At 32.6% G+C, this 13,746-nt stretch overlaps 1 pseudogene; it reads left to right on the top strand.

Moving 5' to 3' along the window:
* Window positions 1-4,695: 4,695 nt before the first annotated feature.
* Window positions 4,696-5,112, top strand: LOC113256165 (40S ribosomal protein S16-like; annotated as a pseudogene).
* The last annotated feature ends 8,634 nt before the right edge of the window (window positions 5,113-13,746 follow it).

Below are 13,746 nucleotides of genomic sequence, written 5' to 3'. Positions count from 1 at the left end.
AATAGATGTTGGGGAGGAAAGAGCAAATAAATATTCATTCAGTAATAATTTAATTTGCTACTTTAAAATTAAAGAAAAAATAGAAAGTGTTTATTTGTCCCTTATATACCAGTTTGATGTGTTATTTTTCCAGTTTATTGAGGTACAATTGACAAAATCGCAAGGCATTTAAAGTGTATAATATGATAATTTGATATATGTGAAGGGATTCATCTTGTCAAGTTAATTAATACATTCATCATTTACATAATCATATTTAGCATTTTTTGTGTATGTGTGAGAAAATTTCAGTTCTATTCTCTTAGCAAATCTTGATGATACAATATGATGTTATCAGTTATAGCTATCATTTTATCCATTAGATACCCAAAACTTATCACATGATATCACTTATATGTGAATTAAAAAAAAAGTTGTATCCATGGAAATATATTAGAAAAATGGTTGCCAAAAGGGAGTGGTTGGTAAAGGGTGCAAACTGTCAGTTACATGCATTGTTTAAAAAAAAGCAATTATAATATGGCACCTGAAAAGCATATGAATTAAGGTAATTTATTAATATTTAGGGTGTTCCTGGAGTAATTATTACAGAAAGAAAAAGTAGATAAATCACAAATAACATATTTAGATATGAATGTAAAATCAAACAGTTTAGTCCATTGATGGCAATGGGAAATTAATAATATCACAACAATGTATGGGAACTAATAATTTTGATTCTGAAAAACATTAAGTAAAAGTCATCACGCACTCTTGCCAACAGATCTTAAGAGCAAACAAATCTCAGTTGTTTTAGTTACCAAAAAAATTAAGATGAAAGAATAAAAATGAAGGTAAGGAAATGCTATACTGGCATACTGTGTACTACAAAAATTTTTTTAAAATATTTCAAAAATGTATCTTGGTCACTACCAAATTATAACTCTTATAATAGATATTATGTTTAAAAGAATATTTGCCCTTATGCCTCAAACATTACACTATAATAGAGAGCTAACAAAATTTTACATTTCTTTTATACATAAATACTCCTTAACATCTAAAACATGTAAAACAGATCAACATGGGGGAAGAAAAAGAGAGAGGCAAACCATAAAACAGACTTTTCACGATAGAGAACAACCTGAGGGTCGATGGAGGGGAGGCGGGCAGGGGAATTGGTTAAATGGATGATGGGTATTTAGGAGGCACTCATGATGAGCATTGGGTGTTGTATGTAAGTAATGAATCACTAAATTCTACTCCTGAAACTAATATTACACTTCATGTTAACTGGAATTTAAATAAAAACTTGAAAAATGAAAATTAAATAAATAGATGAATAAATAAGTAAGGTTAAAGTGTTGAGGTGAAAAAAAATAAAAAAAAATAAAACATGAAAGTAATTCTTAGTACCTTTATGAGAAATAATGAGTGATTGAAAGCAATGTTCTCAACATGAAACAGTATAGAGAATATCTTTCTTATTCTTAAGGAATATTTGTTCCTTAGGAGTTTACCTATCCTAACTTCAAATCTATTGTGTCATATGTCTTCCCATTGGAATGTTTCTTGTCATGCAAAAGTTTAGTGATGCTATCAAATAGTTTCATCAAACGTGTAATTGATGCTAAAATATTGCCTCATTATGTCATGTTTCTAATTAGGGCAACTCTTGCAAATACTAATCAAGTTTTATATCATGTAAATTAATGTCATTTAGTACTTGGTAAGTTGTAACTTGTCCAAAAAATTTACAAGATATCCATCAAATACAGCCATTTGTGAGTTTCTCTAAGTTGAACTCTGAATCAATAGTTTATTTTGGAGAGGAACAACCAATGTTGTCCAATTATTTAGGACCCCTTTTTTTCTAAGGTTCTTTCCTATATTGCACTGCCTAATGATTCTAAGAGGTTGAACATACTTTGATAATAAAACTAACAACTTCTTGTTCCTAAAATGTCAAAAATATCTACAACCACAAACATCTAAGAAACCATGATTGTCATCTTTTTCTTTTTAGTGACTCAAAGTAATATAATGGTGGAAATATCTGTTACTTTTTAAGTGTTAATCTAAATTTGATGTTCCTAAATAAAAAAGTGAATAATAAATAAAATAAAAAAAATCTTTCTGTAAAATAAAAGAATTTTGAAAATTAGCATAGAGAACTGATTGGGTCCTATAAGAAAGAAATCAACAGTAAGATTTGAATATCTTAAAATATAATTGAATCAAAACACTATTCGCAGAATCTGTTATACAAAAAGTCTTCATTGAACAGTTTATTGGCATTATCTCAGATTTATCTAAATTGTTTTTATAACCCTAGAGTACAGATCATAATTGATTGAAGATTTAGAGATGTATAGGACTGTCATTTAAGAATAAGAACTGAGGGAAATATTTTCATAAAAATTCACTTTAGCATCAAGTTAACATATTCCTTTATGGGATATAAGTTAACAGCTTATACATGGCTCTGTTTTATCACCAATGTTAATAAGAAATGAAAGAAAAAAATAGAGAAAAAGATCATATTTTGAATAATCGTTTAGGCCTAAGTGAAACAGGCAAAGACAGAAATTCAGAGTATAATTTAAAGAGTAGTATTTTATTTACTATACTTTAAAGTATAAAATGATATCTAGATCTGCAATTTTATTTAAAATAAACTATTGCCTAATGCGATGTTTGTATATGTGCTTCAATAACTGGCTAACCATGTGTGCAAAATAATAAGAAAGATATATCCATTAATTTTTTCTTTTCTTTTTGATAATGTTGGTGATTATCAATTTTTTAGTTGATATGTCCCTCCACCTTGACCACTGTTTCCTTCCCCATTGCTCCATATTTACTTTAATACATTTTAGAAATTCCCTTAAGTGCATTTCCTTGACAAATAACTGTGCTGTTATCATTTCTAATTCACATACATCCTTTTATATTCTAACACCTATTCATTTTTTATTTTTTAAAACAACACCTAATTTAAGAAATTCTCTTAATTAGCGTGATGATTTTAATTAGTTAAATACAGTGCATTTAAAAACATCTAATTCCTGGGTCACCTGGAATTGTGGCTCAGTTGGTTAAATGTCTCAGTTTTGGCTCAGGTCTTGATCTCCTGGTGGTGGGAGCCTCAAGTCCAGCTCTGCGCTCAGTGGGGAGTCTGCTTCAGAATCTCCCTCTCCCTCCCTCCTCCTCTCTCCCTCAATTTCTTTCTCTCAAATAAATAAAATATTAAAAAACAAAAAAACATTGAATTCCTTATCCACCTGAAACCTTTCTAAAACAACAGTAGAGAGTAAAAAGTAATGACCAATATGCTAAGTAAGGGAAAGGAGACGAAGCTGTAACTTCGTAAATGATTTACCAGAACAGAAAACACTGAATCTAAGCATGGAGAGAATCTAAATGAGGGAAGGTGGATTCACATTGCACAAACCCACAAAGGCCTAAAGATTGGGGACATGAGCAATGTCTGAGACTGGGTGTCTACTAGGGCTGAAAAGAGAAGGGCTGTTTAAACATACCTGTAAAAAGCACTTAGAGCTCCAGATGACTTCCTACTCCAGAGTGGTAGACAAAGGTATATGGATTCAGAATGAACAATCACAGGACAGAATCAAGATCAAAGAAGAAAGTTTTAAGTGGAAATCTAGAACTCAACTGTTAGGCATGCAAGGTATTTTTCTTTCATTTAACAATTATAATGTTGGCAGACTATCTTATATACTCCTAGCAGGATATTAAAATATTCCTTTCTGCGGAAAATAACATGTTCTAAAATAAAATATATGCTTTTGAGGGTTCCCAACCAAACATTTGGCCCTCACCTAATTACCATACAATGAACCAGCATTTCAGAATCCTGATCTTAATATGAATATGGAGCTGAGCATCATTAGATGTTTGTGGAAATATCTTCCATTAGCAAAAAAATGTGCAAAGCGCACATGAGAAAAACTTTGAAATGTTACCAAATACACCAAAATAATCTTTAAAAGTGGAAAAGCAAGCCTCTGTATCAAATATGTCAAGCCTCCAAGAGTTGATTTATGAAAATGTGATTCTGATGAACACGCCAATGTTAATGTCTTAAAATTAGTGAGTTGATTCTAAATGTCATAAAGAAAATAATTTTTAAACTGATATTAAAGAAAAGCAATGCAAAAGAAGAGAAATAAGTGAGGGACGGTATTTCAGATATTAGAACATATTATAAATTCTCAATAATTTAAGAAATGCCATACTGAACATGAAATCGCTAAGTGAAAGAAAATATAGAGCACAGAGACAGTTGTAAATATTTTCATTCTGTGTATGATAAGGTAACATCTCAAATCAGTGGGGCAAAAAAAAAAAAAACCCCAACACACACACACACACACACACACACACACACACACACACAATCAACAAACTTCTAGATTTCCATTCAGTTGCCTTCTCCCACTTTTTATTGTGGGAATCCAAACACTGTTAGACTGTGTTCAACAGAACTCTGATATTCCTGGTTTCCCACCTCCCCACTTTTTTTTCTCTCTGTACTTCAATTTGGATAATTTCTATTGATTTGTCATTACTTTCATGTACTTTCTCCTTGGGTGTTCACAGGTCTTTGTTCAGTTTATTAAAAATATTCCTCATTCTGCCTTTTCCAGTTCCAGCTCTGGTTGATGAGGACCTTCTATCAGGCTTCTGGCCATGGATGGACGTGCAGATTTCGGACATAAGAAAATAGTCACCGCCTTGGTGCACTGCAAACAGGGCAATGGCTTTACCAAGGTGAATGGGCAGCCCCTAGAGGTGACAGAGCTGCCAAGCTGAGAAACAAGCTACTAGAACCTATTCTGCTTTTGGGTAAGGAGCAATTTGTTGGTATGAACACCAAGTTTGCATGAAGGTTAGCAGGAGCATGGCCCAGATTTATGGAATCTGCCAGCCCATTTCTAAAACCCTGATGGCCTGTTACCAGAAATACTTGGATGAGGCTTCTCAGAAGGACATCAAAGACATCCTCATCCAGTATGACCAGACTCCTTTAGTAGCTCATCCCCATCACTGCAAATCCAAACTGTTTGGAGGTCCCGGTGCCTGCGCTCCTACCAGAAATCCTACTGATAAGCCTATCATAAGGCTCAGAGTTCACCTTTATAATAAACAATCGTGGTGGGACTTAAGGTTTCAAAAATATATATCTTCTCCATTTCTAACATTTTGTTTTTCATTTCTAGCATTTCCAGTTTTCACTTTTTCAGAGTTGTCATATCTCTGCTAAAATTTGCCATCTGTCTATGAACATTTCGGTAGTTTTCTTCTTATCTGCATGTATGGCAGCAATTTTTCTTCTGCATTCTGACTGTAGGGAAACTCTTTGAGTCTTGCCTTTTCTTTGAGGGGCATGTCACTTTTTTCAAATTCAGTTCACCTGGTTCCCTTGAGAACTCAGCACTAAAATTGGCTCCGAAACATTACAATGCAAATGGATTTTATGGATTTTTCTCTTGGTGTGGATGGGTATGATGCTGTCTTCTATTTAATTCCAAAATGAGAGAACCAAAGTTGAATTTACAAAAAAAATCAAATCATTAAAATACTAGAAGAAAATATGAGCAAATTGCATTACGAAGTGGGAAAACAGAAATCTTTCAAACTATGAAAACAGTTGACATCTAGAAGCCTAAAAAGTGATACTTTTATTATATATAAATAGAGCTGCTTCACGGCAGAGGATGCCTTAAGGGACATCAAAAGAGATGCAAAGGGAGAAATATATTCACAGCAGAGGACTGATCTTCCTCATATAAATCAGTCTACCAGATTCTACTCTCTCCCAAAGATTCTTGTTCATCTTACATGCAAAATGAATTTACTTTCTCCTAAGATCCCCAAAAGTCTAAACTTATACAGGATCCATCTAAAGTCCAAAATCTTATCTAAATTTGTTATTGCTAAAGAACAGACAAATTCTACTAAGAACATTCAGTAAAGTATATAATAGTGCACAGAAAAAGGAATACAAATGACTCTTAAGCTTATGTGAAAAAATGTTCAAATCAATAAGTGTGTCAGTTATGTAAAACTGGCATTATAAACACCGCAAAAATCAGCACTCAAAATGTTTTTATTATTATTCAAAAGCCTACTGGTTATCTGTGCATATCTATAGATCTGAGCTGGGCTTGCTCATCTATCTGTGGTCAGCTGGTAGGACAGCTGAGGATAGTAGGCTCATCTAAAATAATATCACTCTTCTGATTGATCATTAGTAGTTTGTGCGCCGGCTGTTAGTTGGCTGGAGTAATAGAAGTGAGGGCCTCATTACCCAGCAAACTAGCCCAGGCTTCTTTACATGGTGGTAGAAGAATTCCAAGAGAGAGAGTGATCAGAAATATATATTATCTTTTGAGGCCAAGGCTCAGAACTGGCACATTGTCACTTTTGTGAAATTACATTGCCAGAGTATGTCATAAGGCCAGCTCCTACTCAACAAGTGAGGAAACAGATTTTTACTTTCTAATAGTAATAACTGCAAAATCACACTATAAAGTCTATGGATATAGGGAAGTTGGAGAATTTGGGTCATTTTTGTTATCAATCTACCACAATAAAAATACACATTAAAACTATACTGAGATAAAAATTTTCACATCATCGACTGACAGAAAAAAAAGGGACAACGTCTAATAGCATTTTCTTTGGATAACTATGTGTAAATACGCACCCTTGTTACGTCATAGGAGGGCCTGTTCAGCAATATTCATCAAAATTGCAAGCGCATTTGCACTTTGACTTAGTAATTTCATCATAGGGAATTTACATGCATATACAATTTATCTGGCCTAAGAAGTATATAACTGTTATCTCTTACCAAAATAAGCAAAAGACTATTAAAAAAACAAAACAAAACAGACCATTAATAGGAAATCAGTTTAAGAGACTCACAGATTCATATGCTTATTAGAATGATGCAGAAGAGAAAGAAAAAAATGGTAATACATGCAAGAATGTGGAAAATTCTTGAAAGGACACTCCTGAGGGGAGGTATATAGAAGTATATAGTATATACTATATAGAAGTATATAGTATATACTATATAGAAGTATATAGTATATACTATATAGAAGTATATAGTATATACTATATAGAAGTATATAGTATATACTATATAGAAGTATATAGTATATACTATATAGAAGTATATAGTATATACTATATAGAAGTATATAGTATATACTATATAGAAGTATATAGTATATACTATATAGAAGTATATAGTATATACTATATAGAAGTATATAGTATATACTATATAGAAGTATATAGTATATATAGAAGTATATAGTATATATAGAAGTATATAGTATATATAGAAGTATATAGTATATACTATATAGAAGTATATAGTATATACTATATAGAAGTATATAGTATAACAAACTGTTTAATCTCGCATATGATATGTTGATAAAGATATAAACTGTTGAGAAGTGGTGGTAGGAGATTTAGAGATTGTTTTCTAATTGTTTCATATATAACTATCAAAATCATAAAAAAATAAATCCATCACTTGAAAGTACAAATAACTGAAGGTTATTCATCATTTCAGATTCAAGGGATAACAGGGAACAACTGTTGAATAGAATAGAAGAGTCAATATGGGCTTTTTAAGAAGCACTAATGACCAAGTAAAGGTTGTGAATTGAGTAACATGTCAACACAGTCATTCAGATTCCTTCAGCCAGTTCTAGCTTCTTCTGCACTGTGTAGTAAGAATGCTCTCAACACTTGTAGTAAGAGGGTAAGAGAGAGGACATAAACATATTCTGGGGGCCATTATTCTGTCTACCAGATTCTACTCTCTCCCAAAGATTGTTGTCCATCTTACATGCAAAATGAATTTACTTTCTCCTAAGATCCCCAAAAGTCTAAACTTATACAGGATCCATCTAAAGTCCAAAATCTTATCTAAATCTGACCAACTATAAAGTTTCAAATCCTATTATCTAAATCATCTAATTTAGGCATAGGTGAGATTCTGGGTGTGATCCATTCTAAGACATATCTTCATCATCTGTGGACCTCTAAAACTAAAGAATCAAGCATCGGCTCCCAAAATATGATGATGTTACAGGCATAAGGTAACTATCATAGACATTCCAATTCAAAAAGAGCGAAAATGGAAGAAGTGGAGTCACCAGTCCCAGGCAGTTCTGAAACCTAGTCTGGCAAACTCCAAGAGTCAAAGTCTAGAAATCATCTTTTGTGGCTTATGGCTCCATGCTCTGGACTTGTGCCTCTGAGTCAGAGAAATGTGATGTGATGTGATATGATGCGATGTAATGTAATGTAATGTAATGTAATGTAATGTAATGTAATGAAATGTAATGTAATGAAATGTAATGTTTGCAGTTGAATTGTTTTGTCAGCCTGTTTCCTGCCTACAGATTTAGGGTTCTGACAACCTTAAGCCTTTTTGTCCTTTTTTGGTCCCATCTAGTGGGTAGTGTTTCTACTGGTATAAAATCCCAAGAACCTCATAGTTCTTTCATGTATGTCATGAGGATTTATTCCATTACAGAAAAGATCATACACTTATCTCTTATAGATAATCCCATTTCTATTTTTGGCTTTTGTTGAGATGACTCAGGGAACACATCCATTGAGTTACTAAGATGCTTTCTGATTTGATTGAGAGTGACTGTGACTTATACCTTTAATCTCTCTAAGGAGCCTTTAACTGAATCTTTTGACCCTTTCCTCTTTCTAAGACATTATTTAAAGGTTGAACATCCACACTTTAGACTTTTTTTCTAGAGTACATGTTCATGGCAGTGAATTTTAGCCTGTTTTGCAATCTGAATAGATTAAGAATTTCCCAAATCATTGATTCCTGGTTTCTTTTGTTCGGTAATTCTTCTCCCAATTCATTCCCCCCCCCCTCATAATTTACTGTTAGTATCAAAGAAACAAGTCCACATATTAACACTTTGCTTGGAAACTGCCTCAGCTACATGTCCAATTTCATTGTTTACAAGTGCTACTTTCTGCTTAACTGTAGGACATAATTCTCTTAAGTTTTCTGTCACTATATAACAAAGATTTTCCTTTCCTATAGTTTCCAATAATATGCTCCTCATTTTCTTCCAGATCAGCAGTGCCTTTAATATCTATATTCCTACCAACAGAAGATTTGGTATTCTCTGATGTGATATATATTTTCTATACCAGGATCTTCTCTTCTTTCCAGATAGTGAGATGTTTCACATTTATATTTCTATTCACAGTCTTTTAAAGACAACCTAAGCCTTTTTGATTCGTTCCCAAAAATTCTTCCAGCTTCTGCTCATTGTCCAGTTCCAAAGCCACATTCACATTTGAAGGTGTTTGTTATAGCAGTACTGTACTTCCAGGAATCAAAATATTTACGAGTTTTCTATTGGTGCTGTAACAAATTACCACAAATTTAGTGGCTTGAAACAATACAAATTTATTGTCACATAGTTCTGTAGGTCAGACATACTAGATAGGTCTCTTTGGCCTAAAATCAAGGTGTCAGCAACACTATATTCCTTTCTGAAGTGTGTAGGAGAGAATCACTTTCCTTGCCTCTTCCACATTCTGGAGACCTGCTTCCACTATCTTCAAAGTGAACAGTGTTGCACATCTCTGCGACTTCTTTCTGTAGTGACATCTCCCTTTGACTTTCTTCTGTTTCTCTCTTCCATTTCTAAGAACTATTGTGATAATTTGGGGCATATTCTCTTTATCTAGTATGACCTCTCCATCTCAACTCCTTAATCACATCTGCAAAGCCCCTTTGCCATGTAAGGATTCATGGATTCTGGGGATTAGGATATGGACATATTTAGGGAGATATTCTGTCCACCACATCTCCTTAAAGATATCTATCAATCTATATATTCTCCATAATTGGCACATCCTGTATTATCACTCTGCTAGAGTCTTGTTCATTTCTCCCTTGAAGTATTTCAACAGTCTCTTAAATAATGTCTCTGCTACCATACTTGTACACCTAAACTGTATTCTCAACACATCAGCCCAAATGTTATTTTTCCAGTATTGTGAATATTATACTATCCTCCTCAAAAAACTCCAATATCTTTTTTTCTTACCTATGGTAAAATCTAATAACCTTAGAGTTGCTACAAACCTATAGAATTTGTAAGCCTCCAATATCTCTCCCATTTCACTTCAACTTCTTCTTAACCATGGCTTCCTCACTGTTTCTGCAAATGGTAGCACTGTAATCATTTAAGAACTTTGCCTTGAAATTCTATGCATCTGGAACATTCTTTACCTTTTTACTCTCATATCTGAATGCCTCACCTCTTTATTTTCTGCAGGTCTCCTAAATATCACTTTATCAGTAATGACTTCCTCGACCCTTTAGTTTACAATATTCCTTCTTACTTCCATTTAATGCTTTATTATTCTTCATTATTACTTCCCTTTACAAAAGATATCTTTGGTCTCCTTATATTTATATTCCATCTCTTCCCATTAACATATGGGTTTGTGCATGGAAAGATTTTTCACTATTTTGTTCACGGCTATATACTGAACACCAGCAACAGTGCCTGGCCTATAGTGGGAACTCAATAAATATTTGAAAATCATAGGCATGAATGAATAAATTTATGAATCACTCTATTTGAAATCTCGTCCTTTGCTACAGAACAAGTTCTACTGTCTTATCACATTATTGTTTTGCTTTCTATGCAAGTGGTCCCTTGGCCAGATCCTTTACATTTTGCCATTATGAGCCATCTTTCTGTTTAATCCATTCACATTAAAGTATAGTTACAATTTAGAGTCTTTATAGTCACATATAGTCTGGTATAGCATACCCTTCAATATCCCTGAAATACATTATTTTTTTTTCCCAAAGATAAGTTTATTTTTAAAATTGAACAATTCTTTAAGTGATCTATATATCAATCATTTGTCATCTTGAGAGAGTATATATATGTTCTTGGTTGACTTTTTTAAAAATTGACTAAAGTATTTGCAGTTCTTACATTGCTCTCTAGTTTGCTTTTGTATTTCTATCTATATTTCTGTATTGCTCTAGTTTGTTCTCTAGGTCTTTCAAGTTTAAAAGGATATAAGAGAAACAAAAGTAATTAAAAATCTACAGAATATATTTAGAACAAAAATCACAAAAACAATAATGATAAGACACATTGTGTACTAAAAATAAACCTATAGATTAATAAATGATAATGTTCACTATCATTTAGGCAAAAATAATGAAATCACAAAACTTTCTAAAACAAGGAAAAAAAAGAAAAAACATATGGTAGGAAATATAACTAAACATGAAAACAACATCAAGTGATTTTACAACTATTCTCTGTACTACTGAAAACTAGAAATCAGGAAACATAATAAATATATTCCAAGTTTGAGCATCATTTATTTGTATCCCAAGACCTGATAAATCAAAGCTGTGGAAGGCTACAGAATGAAACCTGTTCTAACCACTCAGAAAATACACTAACCTTTGGCTCTTCTGATATGTTTCCAGATTTTTGGTCAGGAGGACATGGTGAGATCTCACTTCAATGCATCCTTGTGTTCTAAACTAGTGCTTCTTAAAAATTAATGTGTATTTGAATCATTTGGGAAACTTGTTAAAATGCAAATTATGATGCAGTAGACCTAAACTGGGAGCCTAAGCATTTTCAATTCCTAGTAACTTTCCATGGATGACAATGCTATTATTTATTTGTTGACCATTGAATAGCAAGTGTACAGAGCAATGATTGATAAATAAATAAATAAATTAGAAAAAGGCGGTGCAAGACTCAAGATAAACATCTTTATTGCCTAAAAAGGAATACAATTTCAAGCTGTAAAGAAAAAAAAAAAAAACTGGGTCTGTAGAGCTCTAGGTACTAATAAAGATCATAGCAGGATAGAACATAATACTCGGATAAAGTGTTTCATGTGAGAGGAGAGCCTGGAGCCAGTTCCAGAGTTTAAAACCGGCAGTTGAGGTGAGGTTTCTCTACCTGAAAAGCTGGCTGAAAAATGAAGGCTGCTCTTGCTAGGCCTGATGTAATAGCTTTAGAATAAGTTGCAAGACTCTGTCTGGTGCAAGACAGAAGCTTTGCAAGCAGAAGCTGATCCAGTTCTCCCACTGGGCCCATGGATGAATTTCTAACCCGAATAGCACTACAAAGCAGGAGCAACAGCCTGTGATTACAACACCTGGCTCAGGACGGAGGCTTATGATCAGGCAGTGCCAACACAAAACTACAAAACTGTGAAAAAGACAGGGACAGATATAGAAGAACAACAGCTAAAATAATGAAACAAAATGAAAATCCCTCCTACCTACTCAAAAAGTGCCTGCAAAACAAAGTTGCGCACTTACGAAAGAAATCTAATATCTAATGGTAACAAAGATAAACTTTGCCACAAAAGAATATGATTTTAGCCCAAAATAAATAATTTTTAAATGTTTAAATTGAAAATACTCAAGCACTCAACATAAAAAGGATAACCATCCACATACTAATCACTACATTATTATAATCAATAATTATTAATATTTTGCCATTCTTTTGTGTGTACACATGTTTATGCATATACATGCATATATGTTTACATGTATATATAAAACACATACCTATATACTTGCACAGACCTGCATGTACTTATGTGTGTGTGCATGTATGTCATATTTATGGAAAATATTTGTAGGCAAAATGGCAGTTTCTAAATATTTTAACATGCATATTTTAAGACCAAGAAATTTCTCCTACATAAATACTTTCATCAAACCTAAGTACTTAACACCTCAACCATATTCAAACTCTCAAAATTATTTTCAAACTATGCTATATATCTTTTTGTGTGTGTTAAATCAAATATCCAATCAAGCTTCTCATGTTGCTTTAAATATTCGTATTTTTAATCTAGAAACATGATGACCTCCCCACCTCCTTAAGATAACACTAACTTTTTGATGAAACCAGGCATGCTTTCTTGTACAATGTTTCATCTTCTGATTTCCTATAGATTGATATTTATGTTTAAAGACTTAATTAAATTTAGGTACTTTTTTCAAGATCATTAAGTGATGCTATGTATTTTATTTTATTTTATTTTTGTTGTTTGCTAACATGCTGACTTTATTTTTTTAATTTTTATTTTTTTATTTTAATGTTTTTTTATTATATTATGTTAGTCACCATACAGTACATCCCTGGTTTCTGATGTAAAGTTCGATGATTCATTAGTTGTGTATAACAAGACTGGTGATGGGTAGTATGTATTTTATTATTAAATCACAGCATAATAAGACATGTAGGTATAGTTTACCCATGATTATTGATGATAAGTTTGATCTTGTATGCAATCTGCTACTCATCTATTAGGCGATAAGGTGACATTATTGGAATATCCTGTTTGCCACCATACTGTATCTAATTATTTAACACTCATTAGTGTTCCTTACCAATATATATACCTATTGAATATTATAAAGAAATTATCTGTTAATTTTATCTCCCCCTCTACATTTGTTATTTAGGATTCTTCTATAAAATGGAGCTTTCTTCAGCTACCGGAATGACAAAAATTTCTTATAAAACGAATGAGTATATGCTTATAGCTTTTCCTGTAACAACTATCTTCATTTTCTTTTTTTAAGGGAAAGCTGTGCACTGCCTTCATTTATTGTATTTCAAATAACTATAAATTTACTTTTTTTTTTTAAAACAT

Source organism: Ursus arctos, unplaced genomic scaffold (assembly GCF_023065955.2).
Source record: "Ursus arctos isolate Adak ecotype North America unplaced genomic scaffold, UrsArc2.0 scaffold_4, whole genome shotgun sequence".
Lineage (NCBI taxonomy): Eukaryota > Metazoa > Chordata > Mammalia > Carnivora > Ursidae > Ursus > Ursus arctos.
Note: the sequence above shows the minus strand (reverse complement) of the source record. Positions and strands in the feature narration are given on the sequence as shown.